The following is an 18,333-nucleotide window of genomic DNA, read 5'->3' on the forward strand; positions in this document are numbered from 1 at the left end:
GACACAATAAAACAATATATGAATGATATTGCTCTTGTCAATTGTTGCCGATCAAATAATAGTCCAGTACACATGTTATGCACCACCCCACCAAAGCTTCTCTAGAACTTATTTTTTTTTGACAAGTAACTCTGTAATGTCCAAATTCAATAATCCTGAAATCCACCCTATTGTAATCTCAGATCACGGACCGATTACTTTCAACACCTCACTTTGGACAGATAAAAAATTTATATTTATATTTATCTATTTATTTTCCAGAGAATGGACTTCCTTCATTGAACTGAATGACTCTACAGAAATATCATCAAACAAACAGCAAAGGCAGTTCTGAGAGGTAGTATTATTTCATTCTCCACTCACAAGAAAAAGAAAGAACAAGAATGCCAAAATATACGAGAATAACAATTAAAGGCTTACACTCCCAATAAGCCCACTCACCCACTGAGGAAAATCTGAAAAAAGATTCGGATAATTTCATCTCAATTTGATAATATCATCCCTCAAAAGATACAATTCCTCATGCAATGAACAAGAGTGAATGATTATAAATTCAATGACAAAACAGGTACATTTCTTCATAGTCAATTGAAACGCGATAGAGAAAAAACACTTATTACAGCCATCAAAGATCCACAGGGTAGGATAAAATACACCCTGCAAGACATCAATAACATATTCAGAGACTTTTATAATAAATCAAATACATCAAACATTAACTCATTCCTTGATGATATCGACCTCCCTAAACTATCCATAGAGCAGGCTACCACATTAGATCAAGCAATTACTCTAGAAGAACTCAGGAAAGCTCTCTTCTCTATGCCCAACAATAAATCACCTGGATCAGATGGCTACCCAGTCAAATTCTAAAAACACTTCTGGCCAGTCAACCTCGACCATGCATCCGCACATTAATACTGCTCTCATTTAAGTTTTTCTCAGACCCAATAAGGACCCAGCCCTCACATCCAGTTACCAGACCCAAAAGCCAAATTAATTGTGATTTAAATGTTATCAGTAAAACACTCTTGTGTTCAATCTTCTATCCAAATGATCAGCTTTCTCAGACGATTCAATAAAGTGCACTAAAACCACGGTCTTTCCACTCAGTGGGTAAGACTGAGATGCAGTAACCCAGAAACTTCACCCTTAGCCATCACAACGGGTAACATAAGATACCTTGGTATTGATATCTCCACCAATCTGTCAGATTTGTTTACCCTTAACTTTATCCCATTGCTCAAATCCATTGAAGAAGACCTCACTCAATGGAACATCCTACACATCTCACTAATTGGTCAGATAGCAGCAGTGAAAATGAATATACTACCAAAATTAAACAATATATTTTCAATGACCCCAGTCCAACCAACTGTAAATTGATGTAATACTCTTCACTAAATAATCAATAAATTCTATTGGAAATACAATAAACCAAGAATTAAACTGGCAACACTACAGAAAAACACTACAGCCCCAAACTTCAGATACTACGATTAGGCAAACCATCTTCAATTTATAATTAAATGGTTACAACCAGAGCAACAATTGGGCCGTGGATGGCGAGACATTGAACAAACAGAATGTCAGGATTTATCAATATCTGATCTCTGATTCCTTACTGAATAAATAACGAAACATAATTGCTTTGACAACCTTGTGGAGGTTTCTCAAACTCAGTGCTCACACTCTGTCTCCAAGCAAATTCACTCCAATCTGACACAACCCAAATTTTCTGGTTAAAAACAGACCAATAATCTTTTAGTCCTGGAAAAGACAAGGAATTACTCATCTGGCACACAATTCACTTATATCCTTCCACCAATGATGACAAAAAGGCATACCGCAAGGATGTGGCTGACCTGTCACTCTGGTGACAGGACAACAGCTCCTCCTGAACGTCAGTAAAACTAAAGAGCTGATTGTAGAATTTAGGAGGGGATTACAATCGAGGATGCACGCGCCAGTGTTGATGATTAATGGGACTTCTGTCGACATGGTGAGCAGCTTCAAGTACCTGGGAATCCACATCACAGACTTCAAATGGGTTATATATACAGACACTCTGGTGAGAAAGGCCAGATATCCCTGCCTGTCTTTGTGCTGCAATTGGGTCCTAACCACACCCGTTACAGTACAAACTGGCCAACAATGGACCCAGCACACAACCCCGAGTTGCTGGCCTGCCTGGGAATGGTGGAGTCACAGCTCCAACACCAGCAGGCTGTCCGAGCCTCCACCTCAGCGGGCGTTCGGCTAGCAGCGGCTAGCCAGGAGCAAGGGCTCGCCACGCTAGCTGCCCAGGTCCAGCAGCTCACCATCGCTCTTGGTCAGTTCATCCCACCGCCTGCTTCCCCAGGCCCACCTGCACCGGCCCAGCCTGGGTACTCCCTGGAGCCTGTAGTCCGTTCATTACGAACTGTTCCATCCTCTTCACTCTGCAGCCCCACCCCTTCGCCTCCGAGGAAGCCAGGGTGGCGTTCACCGTAAATCACCTGACGGGCCGCGCTCGGCTATGGGGAACGGCCGAGTGGGAACGACGCACACCAGCCTGCTCCTCCTTCCACACCTTCGCCGCCGAGCTCCGCAAGGTGTTTGGGGTGACATCATCGACGATAACCTAGCACGGCAGCTGGGTGTTGGTCGAGTTCTCCTGTCTTTTTCCGGTACCTGCCACTGCTCTGGATGGCCGCCTCCTAGGGACAGTCACCCATCAAGATTTTTATTTGTCACATACATATACATACTTTCATACATATATGCAGTGAAATGTAATGCCATCCGACAGTGGCGATCCGCATGCTCCTGTCCGGCAACCACCACAAGACGATACAGTTCTGCATCCTGCACTCACCTCGTCACCCTCTCCTCCAGGGGTCTCTTGGCTCCGGCGTCACAACCCACACCTCGACTGGACCACAGAGGCTATTCTGGGATGGAGTCCTGCGTGCCATCAGGTCTGCCTGAAGCAAGCCGCCGCACCTCAGCCACCCAACAGCTCCAGCGCCGCACCCGACATGTTGGGGGTCCCCGCGGAGTACCTCGACTTCAGGGAGGTCTTGAGCAAGGCCAAGGCGACATCCCTTCCCCCGCACAGGCCGTACGATATTGCCATCGACCTCCAGCCCGGCTCCACCCCCCCAGAGGCCGCCTGTACTCCCTGTCCGCCCCGGAGAGAGAGGCCATGGACACTTATATTAACGATGCCCTGGCGGCGGGCATCATCTATCCCTCCTCATCCCCGGCGGGGGCGGGCTTCTTCTTCGTGGAGAAGAAGGACAAGTCGCTTCGCCCCTGTATTGACTATCGCGGTCTCAACGACATTACGGTCAAGAACCGCTATCCCCCTCCCCTCATCTCATCAGCCTTCGAACTCCTGGAGGGGGCCACGGTGTTCACCAAGCTCGACCTACGCAACGCCTACCATCTGGTCCGGGTTCGAGAGGGGGATGAATGGAAGACGGCGTTCAATACTCCCTCCGGTCACTACGAATATCTGGTGATACCCTTTGGTCTCACCAACGCCCCCGCTGTCTTCCAGGCCCTGGTCAATGACGTGCTCAGGGACATGCTCAACAAATTTGTCTTTGTGTACCTGGACGACATCCTGATCTTCTCCCGATCCCAAGCTGAGCATGTCCACCACGTCCAGACGGTCCTGCAGCGCCTCCTGGAGAACTCACTCTTTGTGAAAGCGGAGAAGTGTGAGTTTCACATCTCGTCCGTCTCCTTCCTGGGGTACGTCGTAGGGAGGGGGACCATCCAGATGGACTCCACTAAGGTCTCCGCCGTCACCACCTGGCCCGCCCCGGACACCCGCAAACAACTCCAGCGCTTCCTCGGTTTTGCCAACTTCTATCGGAGGTTCATCCAAGGCTACAGCACGGTGGCTGCCCCGCTCACAGCCCTAACTTCCTCCAAGGTGCCGTTTTGGTGGTCCGCCCCCGCCAACGACGCCTTCCTGGCCCTGAAGGCACGGTTCACTTCAGCCCCCATTCTGGTATTGCCTGACCCCGAACGGCAGTTCGTGGTTGAAGTGGACGCCTCCGACGTGGGAGTCGGAGTTGTTCTGTCCCAGAGAACCGCCTCCGACCAGAAGCTTCATCGCTGCGCCTTCTTCTCCAGGCGTTTAACCCCGGCCGAGAGGAACTACGACATCGGGAATAGGAAGCTTCTCGCCGTCAAATTGGCCCTGGAGGAGTGGCGACAGTGGCTAGAGGGAACCCAGCTACCGTTCCTGGTGTGGACCGACCACAAGAACCTGGAGTATATCCAGTCTGCCAGGAGACTGAACTCCCGTCAGGCCCGTTGGGCGCTCTTCCTAACCAGGTTCAATTTCTCCCTCTCCTATCGGCCGGGGTCACCCAATATCAAACCTGACGCCCTGTCCCGGCAGTTCCAGGAGGAGGAGGAAGACGCTGCTGACCCTGACACCATTCTACCGTCCTCCCGTCTAGTTGCCACACTCACCTGGGAGGTGGAAGAGAGGGTCAGAGCTGCCGCCCAGGACCAACCTGGACCCAGCACATGTCCACCCGACCGTCTGGTCGTCCTGCCTGACCTCCGGTCCGAGGTTCTCCAGTGGGCCCACAACTCCCGACTCACCTGCCACCCGGGGATCCAGCGGACGAAGGAGGTTGTCCAGCGTCGCTTCTGGTGGCCCTCCCTGGGTGAGGACGTCCAAGGGTTCGTCAATGCCTGCGCCACCTGTAACCAGCACAAACCCTCTCTTCTTGCTCCTGCTGGTCTCCTACACCCACTGCCGGTTCCTCATCGCCCCTGGTCTCACATCTCCGTGGACTTCGTTACCGGTCTGCCACCGTCTAGCGGCAACACTACCATCCTGACCGTGGTGGACCGGTTTAGCAAGACGGCTCACTTCATGCCTCTACCGAAGCTCCGCTTCAAGATGTGAAACTCACACTTCTCCGCTTTCACAAAGAGTGAGTTCTCCAGGAGGCACTGCAGGACCGTCTGGACGTGGTGGACATGCTCAGCTTGGGATCGGGAGAAGATCAGGATGTCGTCCAGGTACACAAAGACGAATTTGTTGAGCATGTCACTGACCCCAAGGGCACCGCCCTGGGGGTCCCTCCTCCGATGAGGACGTGGCCCATTTAGAGGAGGACGAGGAGATGGACGGGGTCTCCAACTACTCCGATGAGGATCACGTGGCCCATTTAGCGGAGGACATGGAGATGGACGGGGTCTCCGACGAGTACTAGGTCCTAACCACACCCGTTACAATTACTAATTTGGAAAAAAATATTATTTATTAATAGAATACATTGTATACATTATTAATGGAATACATTGTCGTGTCGTTGGCTTGCAAAGTAATATATTATTTTCAAAGCCTTGACTCCTCCCTATCTCGATATTGATTTTCCCTCCAATATTCCTCCTATCTTCTGCGATTACCACCATATGGAGATCATTACTTAGAAGCCTTATCTACCTCCCAGAGAGGCCACAGGTCACTCAAAGTGACCCCCACACCCCTCTAGCTTTTCAGAGGCCTCTCTGTTGAGACATTCTTTCACTCTTATTTATATTGGTTGAATACCTTGTTCATATTATGTCTAGATAAGTTATATCTTATTCCTATAATACGGTATATCTTATTCATATTATGTCTAAATACGTTAGATCTTGTCTTCATGCAAACATATATTTCACGAGGTTGATTTGACCCCAAACCTCTGCATTTCTTATCTATAGGTGACGATTGTTGAAATGAGCCTCCTTCCTGCCTTCCACATCTGCTTCTAATTGTGGCATACCCAACACAAAGACATATTTACTTATTCATTGATTTCCTTAAAAAATATGTTTAAAATTATACGACAAAGCCCCAAACACAAAATTAGAGAAAAAATTGAATAAACATTTCCCATAACTAGTCTATTATGGGCTACATTCTTACATGCGTTGCAAACAAAACAAAAACATTGTCATGAATGGTTATATTTGATCATCCGAAAAAACTGTTGACACTCGATGATAAACATGATGGATAAAAATATGCAAAATCATCTTTTCTGTGGTTTAAAACAGAAGTAGATGACCAAATATAGACCTTGATATAGAAAAAAGTAAAATACAGACAATAAACTGAAAATCACAATACATCTTCTATTCCTGGATGTCTTCTTTCTTCATTAGCTGTCTAGTATTTGTACATAGCTCTTCCATCACCCTTAGAGCACCAGGTAACTGCAGTGCTGGGCTGGGGCGGTGGGGCGTCCTCTTAACGGTTGCTTCCCAGCCATTGACATGCAGAATCATCTGTGCATGGGCTCTGCATACTGCTTCAGCATTGGCTCTGAACGGCCACACAAAATCAGGATTATGGTACATTCAGTCGAGGGGTTCTCCATGTCCGTTACAGGAGAGACCAGCAGCTGTGAAATACTCTCCTGGTTTGCCAACCACTGGAACAGGCTTCTCACGGTGATTGATGACAACCGTTGCCTGCCTGACTGCAGCCTGGATGGATGTCTGATCAATCAGCGCATTAGTAATGAATGTGACCAAATGTGTACTTTAGGGTCATTTGAGTTTTTGAGTTATTTTTTTTGCATCAGTTGAAAGTGGACAATCAGAGCTTCCAAAGAAGGTGTCACTTGTGAAAATCAAGCAAATATGACTTGCTATGACTTGTTAATGACAAGGGTGTGGCAAACTGTGATTCTGAGATAATCACCTCCAAAGTTTTACCCACACCAGGTTCATTCAGCCAGCTCCCAGAATGTAAATAGGATTGGCAGACAAACAAATCCTCATGGCTAATTAACATACGGCTGAATGGGCCAATCACGAACCACTCAACAACAAACGATTATTTTTGTTTTTAAAAATAGCTTTTATTTAACAGTAAGAATATACATGTTTTATAAAAGTGGAATTATTTTGGAGTTTAAAAGTACGGACAACACAACAAAATGTAGAGTCTATCAATATTATTTGTCTCAGAAAATCTGAAATCTGAAAATCTGTCACCAACCTCAACGGACTTCATCTTCTTCATCAAGTTCTTCTGTTGTAACAACAACGGAATCGTCTCCATCGGTGGTTCTTGAAAATATTCAGTTTCATCGTCACATTAAGTTTGAAATCCGCTGTTTGTTCTCTGCGTCACCGTCCGACAACTGACTATCATCGCGGAAAATTAAGTCCAGTTCGTGCCCTTAACACTGACTTGGATCTGTCACGCCCAGAACTGGGAGAGACCCAAACGCACAACACAGGGAGACGGAAGGCAGGCAAAGGATGTTTATTAGCCTGGACGGTGGAGCTGGCCGGGGGAACCCGGTCGGGTAGGGATGGAGCAGGGCAGGGCAGGGATGATGATGACCAGGAGATGGGTTCCAGGATCCGGGTGGAGAGACAGGGAACCAGGCTGGATGGAGATGGACGGGCAGCCTTGGTCGACGAGTGGAGACAGGCAGGTAAACCGGGCTGGCTGGATTTGGAGAGACAGACTGGGTCGACGAGAGGAGACAAGCAGGTAAGGGGAAGACGAGACAACAAGACATAAACTAGGAACTACCAATATGCACTAGGAACTTGGAACTTGGAAGGGAGCCAATAGCGGTACAACTCAGGTAAGCTAATTGACGGTCTGGCAAGGAATGACTGGGAAGCTGAGACTAAATACTGTGCAGGTAATTGATCCCTTGTGTGTGCAATTGGGCTTGAGTAGGGAGCTGCAGATGGGGCAAGGGCGGCCTCTAGTGGCGCTGGGAGGCCGTGGGCGTAACAGTACCCCCCCCTCTACGGTCGCCCCTTGGCGGACACCTGGAACCGGAAGGGCGAGTTCGATTGAAATCCTGGATGAGGGAGACATCCAGGATATGTCTCCGAGGGACTCAGGAGCGTTCCTCTGGACCATATCCCTCCCAGTCCACGAGATACTGTAAGCCCCTCCCCCGGCGCCGCACATCCGGCAGGCGCCGCACTGTGTAGGCCTGGTGGCCGTCTATGGTGCGGGGGGTGGTGGGGCCTCGGCAGGGAGGGAGAGAGGGCTGGAAACCACCGGCTTAAGCAGGGATACATGGAAGGTAGGGTGGACACGGAGGGAGGGAGGGAGACGGAGGCGTACGGCACAGGGGTTGATGATTGACTCAATGGGGATGGGACCAACATACCAGGGAGAAAGTTTTCGGGAGTTCACCTTGAGGGGCAAGTCCTTTGTGGAGAGCCATACCATCTGTCCGGGGACGTATGTGGGTGCGGGCGACTGGTGCCGGTTCACCTGCCGCTGGGACCTGGCAGAGGCCCGGAGTAGGGCAGAGCAGGCCCTCCTCCACGTCCTCCGGCAGCGACCAATGTGGGCCTGGATGGAGGGTACGGTGATCTCAGCCTCCTGGGCCGGGAACAGCGGGGGTTGGTAGCCCAGACAGCATTGGAAGGGTGACAGACCGGAGGAGGCGTTCACCAGGGTGTTGTGGGCGTACTCGGCCCATGCCAGCTGGTCGCTCCAGGTTGGGCTGGTGGTTGTCAGGCAGCGGAGAATGGCCTCCACCTCCTGGTACGCCCGCTCCGTCTGGCCGTTGGTCTGGGGGTGGAGACCAGAGGAGAGACTGACCTGTGCCCCCAGGGCAGAGCAGAAGGCGCGCCAGACCTGGGAGGTGAACTGGGGTCCTCTGTCCGACACCACGTCTGCCGGGATGCCATGGCGGTGGAACACCTCAGCCACCAGAAGGTCTGCGGTCTCCCTCGCCGATGGTGGTTTGGGCAGGGCGAGGAAGTGGGCCGCCTTAGAAAAGCGGTCCACCACCGTGAGGATGGTGGTGTTGCCCCGGGATGGTGGAAGACCGGTGACAAAGTCCAGTGCGATGTTCGACCAAGGACGAGTCGGGTTGGGTAATGGGCGGAGGAGGCCGGAGTGGGGTCGGGTGGAGGTCTTGGACCGGGCGCAGGTGGGACAGGCCGAGACGAAGGACCGGATGTCAGGGAGCAGGGTCGGCCACCAGAAGTGCTGGCGGACGACGGGCAGGGTGCGGGTGATCCCGGGATGGCAGCTGAGGCGGGAGGCATGGGCCCACTGCAGAACCTGGGAGCATGTGGAGTCAGGGACGAACAGGCGGTTAGGGGGTCCGGTACCTGGGTCGGGCTGGTTTTCCTGCGCTTGGGTGATGAGGGTTCGATCTCCCAGGTGTGTGTGGCGGCAAGGCACAGGGGTGGAAGGATGGGTTCTGGATCCCCTGTCTTCTCTTCTGGCGCGAACACACGGGACAGGGCGTCAGGTTTGGTGTTCTTGGTTCCTGGGCGGTAGGATAGAGAGAAGTTAAACCGGCCAAAAATCAACGCCCACCTGGCCTGCCAGGAGTTGAGCCGCTTCGCCGTCCGGATATAGGCCAAATTCTTATGATCGGTCCAGACGACGAGGGGGTGGATTGCTCCCTCAAGCCAGTGGCACCACTCCTCCAGGGCTAGTTTGACGGGCAGTAGTTTGCGGTTACCCACATCATAGTTGCACTCGGGTGGGGTGAGCCTGCGGGACAGAAAGGCACAGGGGTGGAGCTTACCATCGGTTGGAGAGTGCTGAGAAAGTACTGCTCCTACCCCCGTGTCTGAAGCGTCCACCTCTACCATGCACTGGAGGTTGGCGTCGGGCTGGGCCAAGACTGGGGCCGACGAAAAGCGACTCCTGAGGTCGGGGAACGCGGCGGGGTCCACTTGAAGGCCACTGCAGTGGAGGTAAGGGCTGAGAGGGGAGCAGCGATGCGGCTGAAGTTACAGATGAAGCGCCGGTAGAAGTTTGCAAACCCGAGGAACTGTTGGAGCTGCTTCCTATTTGCTGGGGTTGGCCACTCCAACACGGCGGCCACCTTCTTGGGGTCCATCTCCAGCCTCCCTCGGCCAATGATGAATCCTAGAAAGGAAATGGACGGAACATGGAAGACATACTTCTCGGCCTTAACAAACAGACGGTTCTCCAGGAGCCGCTGCAGCACCAGGCGTACATGTTTTACGTGGTCGGAGAGAGATTTGGAGAAAATCAAGATGTCGTCGAGGTACACAAAGACAAATGAGTTGAGCATGTCCCAGAGGACATCGTTAATTAGGGCCTGGAAGACCGCTGGGGCATTTGACAGACCAAAGGGCATAACAAGATACTCGAAGTGCCTGAGCGGGGTGTTGAACGCGGTCTTCCACTCGTCCCCTTCGCGGATGCAGACCAGGTGGTAAGCGTTGCGGAGATCGAGGCTGGAAAAGTGGGTGGCACCCTGGATGGGGACGAAGACTGAATCTATCAGGGGCAAGGGGTACTTGTTTTTGATAGTGATGTCGTTAAGTCCCCTGAAGTCAATGCAAGGGCGGAGGGTCTTGTCCTTCTTAGCCACAAAGAAGAACCCTGCGCCTAGCCGAGAAGATGAGGGGCGAATAATCCCGGCAGCGAGAGAGTCGCGGATGTAAGTTTCCATGGCCTCCTGTTCGGGCCAGGAGACGTTATACAGGTGACTGCAGGGGAGGGGGGCGCCTGGCAGGAGGTTGATTGCGTAGTCGTAGGGGCGATGAGGTGGTAAGGATAGCGCACTCTGCTTGCAGAAGACCGGGGCCAGGTCCAGATATTGCGACGGAACCAAGGGCAGGTCAGGGCTCTTGGGGACCCCCGGCGGCTCGCCTGGCGGCGGGGTTGAGGCCGAGCGGAGGCAGTGGGCATGACAGTATGTGCTCCAGGAGCTCACGCTGACCGAGTGCCAGTCCATCTGAGGGTTGTGGGTCTGGAGCCAGGGGTACCCCAGAACCACAGGTTTCAGTGGGGAATCAATGGGGAAGAACCTTAAGGAGAGAGTAGCAGCTTGAGGGGAGCTGTCTGGTGGGTAATCCGGGTCAGATGTGACCCGTTCAGCCCCTTGACCTCGAGCGGTGCGGGAGAGGGACGGGTGTCAGCCCTAGCTGGCGTGCTAGTCCCTGGTCGAGAAAACTGGCATCCGCCCCAGAATCTATGAGAGTGGAGGAAGAGAGTGTTATATCTCCCCACGAGAGGTTAACTGGGAGCAGCGGACGGGAGAGAGGGTTGGCGCTGGAGCGACCGGAACGTAACCCTACCGAGGAGTCGCCCTCTCGTGGCCGGACCGGGCAGGTGGCTCGGAGGTGTCCCAGTCGGCCGCAATACAGACAGGCGCCGGTCTGTATCCAGTGTGCTCGCTCCTCGGGGGAGATCCGGGAGTGACCAAGTTGCATTGGCTCGGCATCGGAGACAGTCGGGGGACTTCTGAGGCGCCCAAGAGTAGCGGGCGGTGGAGACCGGGGCATGGCCGCCCAGGCGGGAGGCACGGGCTGGAGTCTCGCCCCCTCCCTCTCGTGCTGGCACTCCTGTAGCCGGTTGTCCAGGCGGATGGCGGTCTCCACTATTTGGTCCAGGTCCGTGGGCTCATCCCGCCGCGCCAACTCGTCCCGCAACTCGTCGTTCAGGGCGCGTGTATTCCCCGTTTGGCCCCCCGTCTGCGGGCACCCCAAGATCAAGGTCTGGTTGCTCCTCATGGTCTGGGCCAATGTCCCTTCATGGTACCTTATAACACTGGTTAAGATGGTACCATGTAGTGTTTCCATCTACCTGAATAGCAGTTGGTGTAGCTCTAACCACTGTATAAGGACCCTCCCTCCTTGGTTTGTTATACCATCTCCGGAAGACTCTCAGGTAGATGCTGTCTCCAGGTTCCACCCTGCTTGGTGGCCCTTCTTCTGCCTCTGGAACTCTATTCTCCTGCTGGTATATCACTTAATGTATTGCAATTAGTTATCTGATATATTCTCTTAATTTCATTTGTAATTGTTCTAACGGTGGACCTTCATGTGGTCCACGTAACACAGGCACAAGCATGGGTCCACCCGTATGTATTTCATGCGGGGTTAGATGCGTTTATCGGTTAGCTTTCAAGCGGTAGCTCATTAGTGCTAGATGCTCTAGAGCAGGCCTGGCCAACCCGCGGCTCGCGAGCCTCATGCGGCTCTTTGGCTGGTTTCATGCGGCTCTAAAGGGGCTTTCACATGACAAGCGTCAGAAACGCAGAAAAAAAAAGGGCAGCCATTCATTCCCTATTATGATTATAAAATTGTTATGATGTATCACTCGTTTTCCACCGTGGATCACTTCCTCATTTACTCAAAGCGGTCAGCAGCAGGAGTCATGTCCCATTAACGCCTGTTTTATTAGTCCTAAATCCGCGTTTCGGACATCCCAGATGGAGAACTGTGAAGGCTGGAGGGGTGTGTGTGTGTGTGTGTGTGTGTGTGTGTGTGTGTGTGTGTGTGTGTGTGTGTGTGTGTGTGTGTGTGTGTGTGTGTGTGTGTGTGTGTGTCGCGACTCGCGAGCGACACGCGAGCTGCAGCCAGTGTTGCCAGATTGGGCCAATCTGGCAACACTGATTTCTACGGTCGCGAGCAGACCGTGAGATCATTTCAGTAGTAAACAAAGTGTCAAGTTCGCTCTCATAATGGCAGGGAGAAAAAGCACAGCAAAACGAAAATATGAAGATGAACACAGGACGTTTTTGACAGAGTGGGAGAGTTTATATTTTTTTGTTGAACGTAATGGCAAGCCATTCTGCCTTATATGTCAGGCGTCATTAGCTCATTTCAAAACTTCAAATCTTCAGCGCCACTTCAGCTCACTCCAAACTAACATCGACCAGGAATTCCAAAAGGGACTGAACTTCGCAAGCACAAGTTGGTCACTTTGAAAAGTCAGGCAGAAAAGCAGATACAGTTTTTCCAAAATTTACGAAGCACTCAGAGACCGTAACGCTTGCATCACATCAACTGACTTGGAACATTGCACAGGCTAGGGGACTTCGTTAAAAAATGTCTCAGTGACGCTGTTGAAATCTTGTCTCCTGAAGACCACAAACTAAAACGAAGTGTATCAGACATCCAACTGTCCCGCCACACTGTTGAACGCAGAATATCCGACATTAACACGGCTATTGAATCACAGTTGCACTCTGACCTTCAAGCATGTGAGTATTTTAGTGTCGCATCGGATGAGAGTTGTGACATACAAGACAAGCCTCAGTTGGCAATATTTGTACGGTCTGTGTCAAACGATTGTGTGATCAAAGAAGAACTCCTTGATATTGTGCCATTAAAAGACAGAACCCGTGGCATAGATGTGAAAAAAACAATGATGGCTGCATTTACAAAAGCAAATCTGCCCATACAGAAACTAACTGCAATAGCCACGGATGGAGCGCCAGCCATGATCGGATCTGTGAACGGGCTTGTGGGGCTGTGCAAAGCTGACCAAACATTTCCCGAGTTTTGGAATTTCCACTGCATCATCCACAGGGAGCAACTCGTGTCTAAATCATTGAATTTAGACAACGTCATGAAGCCTGTGATGGAAATCGTCAACTACATCTGCACACATGCGCTTAACCACAGGCAATTCAGGAATCTTATCGCTGAGCTGGACCAAGGGCTTCCAGGTGACCTGCCGCTGCACTGCACTGTGAGGTGGCTGTCAAAAGGCAAGGTACTCTCTCGCTTCTTTGAGATTTTGGATGCCATGAAACTGTTCATGGAAGAGAAGGACAAGGACTATCCAGAGCTCTCGGACTTCGAGTGGATTATGGATCTGGCCTTTTTGGTCGACTTGCTGTGTCACTTGGACGGACTGAACCTGACCCTGCAGGGTAAGTTAAAAATGCTGCCTGACCTGGTGCAAAGTGTGTTTGCGTTTGTCAACAAACTGAAGCTGTTCAAGACGCATATTCAAAAGGGAGATTTTACGCATTTTCCCACTCTGCTAAAAGCCAGCGGGCAAGTCACCAGCGCCGCCCTGAAAAAGAAAAGAGACAGATATGCAACACTGGTTGAAAACCTCAACGAAAGCTTTGTGACCTGGTTCCGTGATCTACAACTGAAAAGGCCACAGATTACGTTCCTCGTCGACCCATTTAATGCGGATATGGACTGTTTGAAAGCCTCGCTCGTCACAGATGAGGCTCCGGCTGAGTCGGAGATGATCGATTTTTGTGAGGAGGACCGACTGAAAGCTGCTTTAAGGGAAGGGACCATTGAGTTCTGGAAAAGTGTGCCAATGGAAAAATACCCCAATGTCAAACGGGCTGCGCTTAAGATACTGTCAATGTTTGGGTCAACATACGTCTGCGAGTCTGTGTTTTCTACCCTAAAGCATGTGAAATCAAAGCATCAATCTGTTCTGACTGACACCCATGTGAAAGAATTGCTTCGAGTGGCAACAACGGAATACAAGCCAGATTTGAAGAGGATTGTTCAAGACAAGGAATGCCAGAAGTCCCACTAAGCAACATGCATAGTAAGAGAAAAGCTATTGTTAATTATTATATTTTTGCAGTACTTTCATTTAGGAGTCCTGGCTCAATGGTAGCGGCTTTGAACTCGAGATCCGATAGCGGGTTCGATCCTCGTAACCACACATTTTCAAAAATGTGGCCAGGGCTCCGGAACACCTAGTCCCAGGTATATGTGGATGGCCAAAGCACCGGATCGTGTATGGTAGGCAAGAGCCAAAACTGATTCTTAAAGGTTAGGGTTTAAGGGACAGTATTGAATAAATTGACCCAACATGAAAAAAATACATCCTTATCATTAAACTCGAAGTCCAATTCCCCCCTCTATGAATAAATAAACAACAGTACTTTTTGAACTGAGAGTTTGTGTGTGTGAGACAGTGCACACAATGTTATATTTTTGTTTGTGGACTTGGTTGAACTGAGAGTTTGTGTGTGTGAGACAGTGCACGCAATGTTATATTTTTGTTTGTGGACTTGGTTGAACTGAGAGTTTGTGTGTGTGAGACAGTGCACACAATGTTAATTGTTGAAAATAACTGGCCTGTGGTCTTAGTACTCCATCCATCCATCCATCTTCAACCGATCATCCTTAGTCGGGTCGCGGGGGCTAGGAGTCAATTTCTGTCATTATCATGTTGTGTGACATTTACAATAAATCTGGCTGAGCAGAGGTCTGTGTGTGTGTGTGTGTGAGGAAGGGATGGGGTGATGTTCATGTGTGCCCATGTGTATGATGTGGCTCTTTGCAGTAACACAGTAAAAAAAGTGGCTCTTAGTCTCTGACTGGTTGGCCACCCCTGCTCTAGAGCAGGGGTGTCAATCTCAAATATACAGTGGGCCAAAATTTAAAACTTGGACAAAGTCGCGGGCCAACATTGATATTTATTGAAAAAATGGACCTAAACAAGTTCAAACAATATGGAACAAGCAAAGCTTGATAAAACTTAATATTGCACACATGCAAAATCGAATTTCAAAAAAAACAAAACACAATGGCATTCATTTCTTAAATAAAATTGAAATAAAAATCGTATGCCTCTTTTTTTATTTGCAGCCTTCTTTAAATTTAAATTCAACAGTCATCTTTTTCCACAGGCTAATAATACATTTAAAAATAAAATAACAATAATAAACCAATTGACTAGTAATAATATCCTTCAATGAACGTGCAACCATTCAAGCCCATGCCTTGGGCTAGCAAGAAAAAGTGCATTTTTGCATTTTGGTCATCTTCATGGAGGAAAACAGTTGCTCACATAGATAAGTGCTGCCGAACATGGTGAGCATCTGAGCAGCTTGGGTGCGGAGCGAAGGCATTGTGTCAGGGATGAAATGTGGAAACTGTGCGGCACCCACAGCATCATACTTTGACTTCAGCGTGTCACTACACTGGAGTTCAATCAGCTCCATTTGGAGGTTGGTAGGTGCGTTTTCCACGTCAACTGCAAACGGATTACTGAGCAGTTCAAACCTACATTTCTGGACATCAAAGTCGGCAAATCGCCGGGTAAACTCGGCGCCGAGTGTGCTGAGTTTTTCAGCAAACTGTGCACATGGGAACACGACGGTAGAGATCTGCATTTTAATTGGTTGGCAGCAGGGAAAATGGCCCAGGTTTCCTTGCAGCATCTGATTTTCCCACAGGCACAATTTAGTTTTAAAAGCCCTCACTGCAGCGTACATGTCTGTGATGATATGCTCCCGCCCCTGAAGCTGCAGGTTCAGCGCATCGAGATGGCTCGTGATGTCACACAAAGGCTACAGTAGCTCACACAGAAACTTTTGCTCGCGGAGCTCTGCTGTGTCTTTCCCTTTGCTTTCCAGAAACTGACATATTTCCTCATGGAGCTTGAAACATCTGTTCAGTACTTTTCCTCGGCCTAACCATCTCACCTCTGTGTGATAAGGCACGTCTGCGTATTCCGAACCACACTCCTCCAAAAGAGACTTGAACTGGCGGTGATTTAGACCTTTGGCTCTTATAAAGTTAACTACTCGTGTTACTGTGGTCATAACATGTTCCATCTTTAGAGCTTTGCCACACAGTGCTTCTTGATGTATAATGCAGTGATAAACAGTTAGCTCACCCGCACAGTTCTCCTCCTGCATCTTCTCCCGTACCCTGCCCACCAGTCCACTCTTTTGACCGCACATCGCTGGCGCACCATCTGTCTTTAATCCCACGAGTTTATCCCAAGTCAGCTTCATTTCAGTTACACATTTGGAAACCTCTTCAAAGATTTCCTTTCCCGTGGTTCTGCCATGCATTGATTTTAATCCCAAAAGTTCCTCCGTAACACACAGATTTGAGTCCACTCAACGGATGAAGACTGCCAGCTGGGCAGTATCAGATGTGTCGCCGCTCTCATCCACAGCAAGGGAGAATGCAGCAAAATCTTTTCCCTTTTCCATCAGCTGGTCATATAGGCTGGTGGCAAGATCACATGTGCGATCAGCTACTGTGTTTCTGCTCAGGCTCACATTTGAAAACTCTTGCTTTTTCTCTGGGCAGACAAACTTTCATCATGCACTTTTTCACAAACTCTCCCTCATTGAAGGGCTGGGCTGATTTTGCGATCTCTGCTGCCATATTTAAACTCGCCTTTACAGCAGCCTCACTTTGTGATATTAATTTTTTGAACATAGTCTGTTGTGAAACCAAACTTCTTTTCCTCTCCTCTACTTTCTGGCGCCTTTGAGTCATGTCCGTGTCCTGTACATGTCGTGGTGTTTCGTTTCATAGTGTCTCCTGATGTACTCTTTGGTTATAGCCATGTTGGTTCCACATACAAGACAAACAGGTCTGTCTTTTACATATGTAAACAGATATTCTGCCTCCCACCTGTCCAGAAAGCTCCTGTTTTCTGCTTTCTTTTCGCCATTTTTGGGATGGTTAGCACGGTGCCAATAGCAGCATGAGGTCGCTGTGACTACTGTCAACAGAAGAGAGGGTGTTTATGGGTCTTGTACTGATTGACACGCCAAAACAGGAGCAGAGCATTGTGGGATTTGTAGTATTGGCGGTACATGCGCTGTATAATACCGGCAGGCCAGCTCTAGTAGTCATTTGGTATTGCCTCGCGGGCCAAATATAATTACATTGCGGGGCATATTTGGCCCGCGGGCCCGAGTTTGACACCTATGCTCTAGAGTGCATCCACCCAATTTAATTTCGTGCTTGCACATGTTTTGTTTTTTTTCATCTTAAGCCTGCTATTCACTCTCTCAACTCTTCTGGTGATGTAATGGCTTCAACCCATATATTATCACCAGCGTATACATTTTACCATTGACCTTTTTAATCATATCCAAATAATCCACCTGTAAGTGTCTAAAAGGTACTTCTGGTGTCGGAATATGTCCTAATGGTGTAGTGATGCCATTTTGCACGTTGTTTTGGGCACATACTTCACATTCAGCCAGACACACGTCTACCATTGATTGAAGATGTGGAGACCAATATCCCTGCTTTTTAATTCTCCTTACCACTTCCCCCAATGGTCAAAACCATGCGCCTCAGTAATGGGTATTCCTAGTAATGCAGTAGGTGCTACAAACTGTCTGTCCTGGGCCCCCCACAGGCCGCCCGCAGCCCGCTTGGCCTTTATTTTCGTCCACATACTGTGTTCATATACACCCGCCTTCTCCTGCATTCTAATAACATCTAAGATTGGCGCCGCCTCAGATATATTCAGCAGCGTTGGAACTCCTGTTGCACACTTTGAAGCTAGTTTTGTTGCTTCATCTGCCATATTGTTGCCAACAATTATTCAGTCATTCCCTTTATTATGCGCTTGACACTTATCGATTACAACCTGTTTTGGTTACAGCAACGCTGTCATTAAGTCATAAATTTGAGTGTGATGCAGAATGGGTGTGCCATCAGTGTTCTTGAACCTTCTTTGTTTCCAAGCATGATCCATCCACAAACAGCTCATTATCTGCATTTATTATTGGGGTGGACATCAGATCCGGTCTTAGTTTAGTGTATGGAAGTGAATCTTCCACACACTCATCTGGTGTGCCCTTGTAGTCATGA

Source organism: Zeus faber (assembly GCF_960531495.2).
Source record: "Zeus faber genome assembly, chromosome: 7".
Classification (NCBI taxonomy): Eukaryota; Metazoa; Chordata; class Actinopteri; order Zeiformes; family Zeidae; genus Zeus; species Zeus faber.